Source organism: Pteropus vampyrus, unplaced genomic scaffold, assembly GCF_000151845.1.
Source record: "Pteropus vampyrus isolate Shadow unplaced genomic scaffold, Pvam_2.0 Scaffold53, whole genome shotgun sequence".
NCBI classification, from domain to species: domain Eukaryota; kingdom Metazoa; phylum Chordata; class Mammalia; order Chiroptera; family Pteropodidae; genus Pteropus; species Pteropus vampyrus.
The window spans coordinates 7,140,741-7,148,025 of record NW_011888834.1 but is presented as its reverse complement, the minus strand read 5'-3'; positions in this window follow the sequence as shown (position 1 = coordinate 7,148,025).

Genomic DNA, 7,285 nt, shown 5'->3' with positions numbered 1-7,285 from the left:
CACCCAGAGTAAATACTATTAAACTTTTCAGTGCAGTTTCTTCCTATATTTTTAAATTCAAAAGTGTGAAACTTTTACAGATATTATTTACACAATTTTTTGCAACATTTTAAAATTTACTGTGAGCATTTTCCTTTGTCATTAAATAATCTTCAAATGCATAGTATTTAATGGCTGCAAAAGATTTCAAGTAAATGGACATTCCATAAGTGTACCATTTTCCAGTATATAAATCTATGCTATCATTTTTACTGGCTACAACAAACTGTATTATATGGATATATCATAATTGAGTTTTTAAGTGCCCACATCACTGCCGCAGTGAACAGTATTGTATATACATTGTATTGTAGGACCTTCTACCAATTCGTTCCTTAGGATAAATTCCTAGAAGCAAAATTCTTGAGTCAAAAATAAAAATACATGTTGCCAGATTGAAACAGTCTATGAAAGTGTCCAATTTTCCACACCCTAAACAAACTTGGGTGTTTTCAATCTTTTACATCTTTAATAACCTGGTATAAAATGATAGCTCATGAATCTTTTTTCCCCATTTCCTTTATTACTACTGATGTTGACCATGGTTTTATGTATTCAGTGCCTCATATATTCTTCCTGAATTTTCTGTCTTCTCTGCCCATTTTTATATTAGGATGTTTGTCATTTTCTAATCCATTTGCAAGATCTTTAATTTCAACTTGGCAGTATTTTCTTGACTCCACAGGTAAATAGAGTACATGAAGTGGGTGTGTAGGTTTTTTTTAAATTTTTTTTTTTTATGCTATTTTTGTCAGGTTTTCGTTTCAGTGCTCTGTTACTTTTGTATTACATCTGAACAGCTTTCCTATTTTTCTTCTGTGATGTGGAATAGTTTTTATTTAGTATGTTCCTGGAAAGTTTAAAGAACTAGAGCCGTTATTGGAGGTAAGTTTTTAACCACTTAAAAAATATTTTACATCGTTCTTAGTCAATTCAATTAGTCTATTCTTTGCTTTATTAAATTTTGAATTTTAATTATTTTTGTTAAAATAATTAAAGTTTTAATTAAAACTTTATTAAAATTTCTTTAATAAAAATTTTAATTGGTAATATTCATTTATATACAAATATAAAACTCAAAAGGAAGACAGTACAAGGCAAGTTTCTCCCTTCTCTCTTCCCCCCAACTATCTTTCTCCTCTTCCCATCAGTGACCAGTATTACTGGTTTATTATGACCCTTTCCAGAGATGTACTAAAAATAAGCACATTCTTTTTATTTTCAAAACCACAGTAGAGTCACAGACTACAAATATCTTTATCTTGCTTTTTAAAAATGATATATTTTGAAGATTATGTCTTATTTAATATAGAGAGAGTTAACTTATTCTTTTTTTTAAATTGCTTATTCTTTTTAGGAGCTATATATTGTGACATTGTGTGAAACTTATAATTTACTTAGCCACCTCACTTGTGAGAGAAATTAAAGCTATCTGTAATATTTACCATTACAAATAATGGTATAATAACTATCATTACACATAACTATCAAATCTGTGAGTTGTTTCCTTTTATTAAGCAAGTTTCATTCACTTGCAACACTTAGCATGTCAGGTAAGCTTATACTTAATTCTATCATCAAATTTATATTATGAATTCTGTTTTTATTATTTCTTCTGAATTTTTAATATGTTACAATGTATTTGTGTTTGTTCGTGTGCATCTATGTGTTTCTTCTGATAATTTGGAAGGTTTGTACTTTTGGTCTAGTGGTTATCTTTATAATATAAACTAGTTAAGCTGTTTTATTTATTGAAGTCAAAGAATGCGGCCTATATAACTTCTGCTGTGTGTAATTGTTGATACTTTTTTTTGTGGTTCTGTATATAATCATCTTTTTAAAGTGTTCCGTGCTTCATGTGATGGTTTTAAAAATATGTTCATAAATTCTTTGATGCTACTCCTTAAACTAGAGAGATCTAATTGCTCTCTTCCTAAGTGTGGGCCGGACTCAGCAACCCAATTCTAAGAATAGAATGAAGCAGAAGTGACAGGGTGCAACTCTGGAAATTAGGTCACATAAAGAAGCTGCAGCTTTCATTGTGGCTGCTCGTCCCTCTTGGGTCACTTGTGCTGCTGTGTCTGGAGGACATTCTTGGAAGCAGATCCTCCAGCCCCAGTCAAACCTTCAGATGACCACAGCCCTGGTTGACATTCTAGCTGAAACCCCATGAGAGACCCAGACCCAGAACCACTCAGCTAAGCCGCTGCTGGGCTACTGCTCCCCAGAAACTGTCAGATAATAAATGTTTGTCATTTTAAGTTTCGAAGTACTATTTTTTACAATAGATAACAAACACAATCCTTTTCCCTTTGATTTCTATTTTATCTGACATAATAGTGCCACGATCATTATTTTTGTGTGTATTTGTCTACCATCCTTTTAGTCTTAACTTTCTGTGTAATTTTTTTTAAAAAAGCCCGGAAGAAAAAAAGGAAAAGAAAATTTTTCAGATGTTGTTTTTAATAGAAAAATCTAAAACTCATTTTTACTGTCACTCTGGTTTATATGTTTTATGCTTCTTTCACTCCCCCCTCCCCCCAATATTTTGCTCTGTAAAGTGTATTTCCTTTGCATTTTTTCCCTCTGGAAATTTGGTAAGTACTTACATTATATGTGGTTTTCGTAGTTGTTATCTTTAGCTTTATCAGAAAACATAACTAACTCTCCCAAACTGATTTTATGAAATCAGTTGCAGATCAAAACTTGGGATGGACATTCTAAGAAAAATAACTATAGACCAATTTTATTCAAAACCAAAGATCCCAAATAAACAGAGAACCAAATCCTAAAGTATTCAAAATGGTATATAACCAGGATAAGTTTATTTCAAGAATTTATTTCAGGCTTAGTTTTTAAAGTACAAAATCAATCAATCATTTCACCACATTAACAAAGAGAAGAAAGTATATGATCATCTCAGTCGGTGCAGGAAAATCATCTGATAAACTTAACAGCCATTCATTAAAAAATTCTTTGAAAGCTAGGAATGGAAGAAAACTTTCTGAATCTGACAATGGGTATGCACAAAAATCTTAGAGAAAAAAAATATGCATAATGGTGAAATGTTGAAAGCTTTTCCCTTGAAATCGGGAACAAGACAAGGATGTTCACCATCTTTTTGGAGGCCCCAGCCAACAGATTAAGGCAAAGTAAGGAAATAAAAGGTGTAAGGATCGAAAATAAAAAAAAATAAAAGTGTCATTATTTGCAGATGATATGATTATTTGTGTAGGTAGGTCAAAACAATCTATATATAAGTTGTTATCAATAAATGAATCTAGCAAGAAACTAGAATGTAAAATTCAACAAAAAGTATTTTCAATCAAATATTTTCAATAACATTGAACAATTAAATATTTAGAAATAAATATAACAATATTTACAAGACTCCACACAGCAAATTATCAAACATGTTCAAAAGAATTAAAGGCTTAAATAAATGAGAGATATACAATGTTTATGGATTGTAACATTCAATATTGCTAAGATGCAATTCAATATTGCAGTTGGTCTATAGATGCAACATGGAATTCCAGTCAAAATTCCATATGGTTTACAAAGATAATATTGGGCAGATTTAGATCCAAACATAAAAGGCAAATAATGTTTCTATAAGATAAAATATGTAAACATTTTCATGACTTTAGTTAGGGAAATAAAGCACACACGGAAATCTAACTGATGAAGTGATTGATGAACCTGACGACTTTCAAATTACAAGTTCTGTTCATCAAAAGAAGTCATTAAGAAAGTAATGATACAATCCAAAGATGGAGAGAAATATTTGCAATACAATCTGACAAAGGACTTGAATTCGGAATATTTGAAGAAGTAAGGATGTTCTCTGCCTAGATAGATCCCAGGCCAAAATGAAGAGAGACAAGAAACATCTTTTAATTTTATAAATCCAGATTTCTAAAACTGAACTACAGTGATCATGTATTACTTTTAAAATTAAAAGCAAAGCGCTAAGCTTCATAATAAAAACCTGCAAAGCAACCAGGCGGCTGGGTAATGATGCGGAATGAGGACTACAGTAAAATCCCCACCCTTACTGAAAATTCCTTTTCCGCTTTGTACTTCAGCATCTAAACTTTCCCTCCTATGCTTCCTATAATTTAAAAAGTCCACTCCCTGTGGGTTTCCCTTTAAAAATGCTAGATTTATGTTCAGCTCTCATGTTAGCTGTTCTTAATCACTGTCTCTGTCATGTGCTTTGGGAAACACAAGGGTGAGAACGACTATTTCCTGAGCCAGGGAAAGGCTCCCAGAGGGGGTGTCATGTGTGCTTGGACAATAGACTAGTGGTTGCCAGAGGGTAGGGGGCAGGCCTACGGAGTAAAGGGGGGCAAATACATGATGACAGAAAGAAATCTAACTATGGGAGGTGAACACGCAGTGTAAACATATATATGCCTTACTATTAAAGTGTACAGCTGAAATTTATTGGATTTTGTTAACCAGTGTCACCATAAAAAATTAATTAATTAAAAAAATACTGCAATAAACATTTTCATACCAAAAAAAAAAAAAATGAGTAGGAGCTAGCCGGAGAGGTGAGGGCGGTCAGCCCAGTCAGGAGGAAGGACAATGTATTCACAGGTGTGTGGCTGGAACTGGTGTGTGGCTTCTTTGGGGAGCCAAGTGTATTTTGCCGAAGCTCGAAAAGGAGTTCTGTGTGTAGGGTGGGTCTGTGTGTGTGGCAGGGGTGGGGTGCAGGAGGGGAGAGTGGTTCCCATGACGGGCCTTGAGGCCACAGAGAGATCTGGACTTTTTCCTGTCAGTGCTGGAAAGCCATTGAAAGTGTTAAAGGAGTGTCAAGGTGTGGTTAGGAGCATGTGCCCCCTCTCTCTCTTACCCTGGCTCCCAGCCCAGTGAGGTTATTCTCCGTGTGAGGAAAGGATGCCAATATTGGCCTCACTTTCACAGCTATAATACTCATTACTTAAAGAACTGCGGCCACACGTGGTCCCTGCAGGACCTGCCCAGCAGAGTCCTTGGGGAGCTGAGGGTATCGTCGGAGTCCTCAGAGCCTCAGCAACAGGATGATGTCATGCGCTATGTGACCTGAGTCCTCCTTCCCCCAGGGACAGTGTTCACTGTGCCTGTTACCAGTAACTGTCTCCCCAGGCAGAGATCATGCTCACAGGCTGAGGAAGGCCAAGGCTGGTGAGCTGAGATTCAGGCCGAGATAAAGGCCCCAAGACGGCTGTGCTGTTCTCAGAATGTTAAACATGGGGTTGATAGTGGCTTCCATTCTCTCCATTTCTGGATCAACTCTGTTAGGGAAATGGTGAAGTGACCCAATGGCAATAAGTCTTCTGTGCAAGACCTCTGAGTTGGGTCCTATTTCCTTTTGGCCCATTAGGCTACCCCTCTACTTTTATATTCTCAGAGTTCATGAAGGCAGACCTTAAATTGCAACCGGTTGAATTCTAATAGCTCATTTGGGGCATAGGTGTTCAAAACTTGAAATGCATGATGATAAAGTAGTAAACGTTTGCTTTCGTTGCTTTGGAATGAATCCATTTACTGCCTCTATCCCCCAAAGTCCCTTTCTTCTTTGTTTTCCTCTTCCCAGGATGTTTCCGATACAATCGAGGCTCACAGCCTGCTGGGGTAATCCCCACTGTCCACACATGCATTTCTGTTGGAATTTGCCACCCAGTCAAAAAAAGATGGGAGCAGACAGAGACAGTGCACTCTCTCACTTTTTTCTTCCCTTTAGACTCCTTAAGAGTCACTGTGATGTGCCATGAAGGGGACTTAGATATGACCCAGCTCAACCCCCTCAACTTTTAAGCTGAGAGTTTGAATCCCTACTTCCTTTCTCCATCCAGAGAATACCTAGCACACCCCCTGCATCTGTGATCAAATTCTTGTGTACAGATTGAGATTTGAAAGGGCAATTCATTCCTTATCATTTGCTCATGGTTTTTTCATGCCTTCCTTAATTTCGGAGTTTTTGAGACTCTGCCAGGCTCTGAGATCCTTGCAGAGGATAACAGACTAATAAGTCTTTGCCCTCAAGAAACTCACAATCCAATGGAGAGAAAGGTAAGCAAAATATATTGTGAACGTTTAGTGTCAATATTCTGCCTGAGGCCACAGAGGAGTGGGGTGGGATGGGGAAGGCAAGGGGTGTCCCATAGGAAGAAGGAAGGACTAGCAGGAAAGGGTGGGGCTGGAAAGAGAATGAGGTCAAACCTGTACTGTCTGCATTGTAAACTCCTCCAAAGCTTTTGGGTTCATGGACTTTGTTTCCACGGTATCAACCTACTCCTGGGTCCAGCACAGCCTAGAGTCTTGAAACAAGAACACCTGAATTCATCATCCTGTGGGTAGCAACGTGACCTTGGCCAAGTCAGATAACCTTCCTGAGCAATGTGACCTTGGCCAAGTCAGATAACCTTCCTGAGACTCAGGTTCTTCATTTGTAAAATAATAATAGTTATTCCCAACAAATAGGTTTATTGTGAAAATTAAATGACTTAATCTATGTCAAGAATCTAGCAGAGTGCCTGACCCTTGTGGGAATCAGTATGTAGTAGCTGACACTTCTGTTGATATTATTTCAGGCTGAGACTCCAAGAAAATAGGGCTGACCACTCCCACATTCTAAAGAGAGGAGTGGGACCTGATGCAGGGCATGTAGCATGTAAAAGAGACTGGCAGTCTGTTTTGCAAACCTCAGCTGACCTCCCTTTTTCCCAATTTATAAGAGAAGTTGGGAAACCAAGGGCAGGCCTGGAATTAATAGAAGAATTTCTCTGGGGAGTGCTGTCAGGGTGCTGTGGGTCCCCCCTTCCCTCCCAATCCTCTCAGCCCCCCCTCCTGTGCTTCCATGACCATGGGGAGTGAAGGACGTGCCTTGCTCTTACTCCAGGACTAAGGAAAGGAATTTCACCTGGACCACCTGGAATACTTCCCACGTGACCTTTGGAGCTTGGAGGTCACAGTGGGCTGGCATCTGACTAATGCCTGAGGAATTAGAGTTGAGGGCGGTTACCTGCTTTGATTGCAGAATAGAAAGGCTGCTGCATCAGGTACAGCCTGCGCATGCCCAGTTTTGTCAAAACCTTGAAGGGAGAGGGGCCCCAACTAATAGAAGCTGGCATGTACTTACTTCCCCTACCCAGGGGCTGCTAGAGCCCAGAGCAATCAGCTAGAGAGGCGCCCACCCACCCACTGCAAGGGAGCTGCAAGTGAGAGATGCTGGAAATGGGGTATGGGGGGCTCTTCG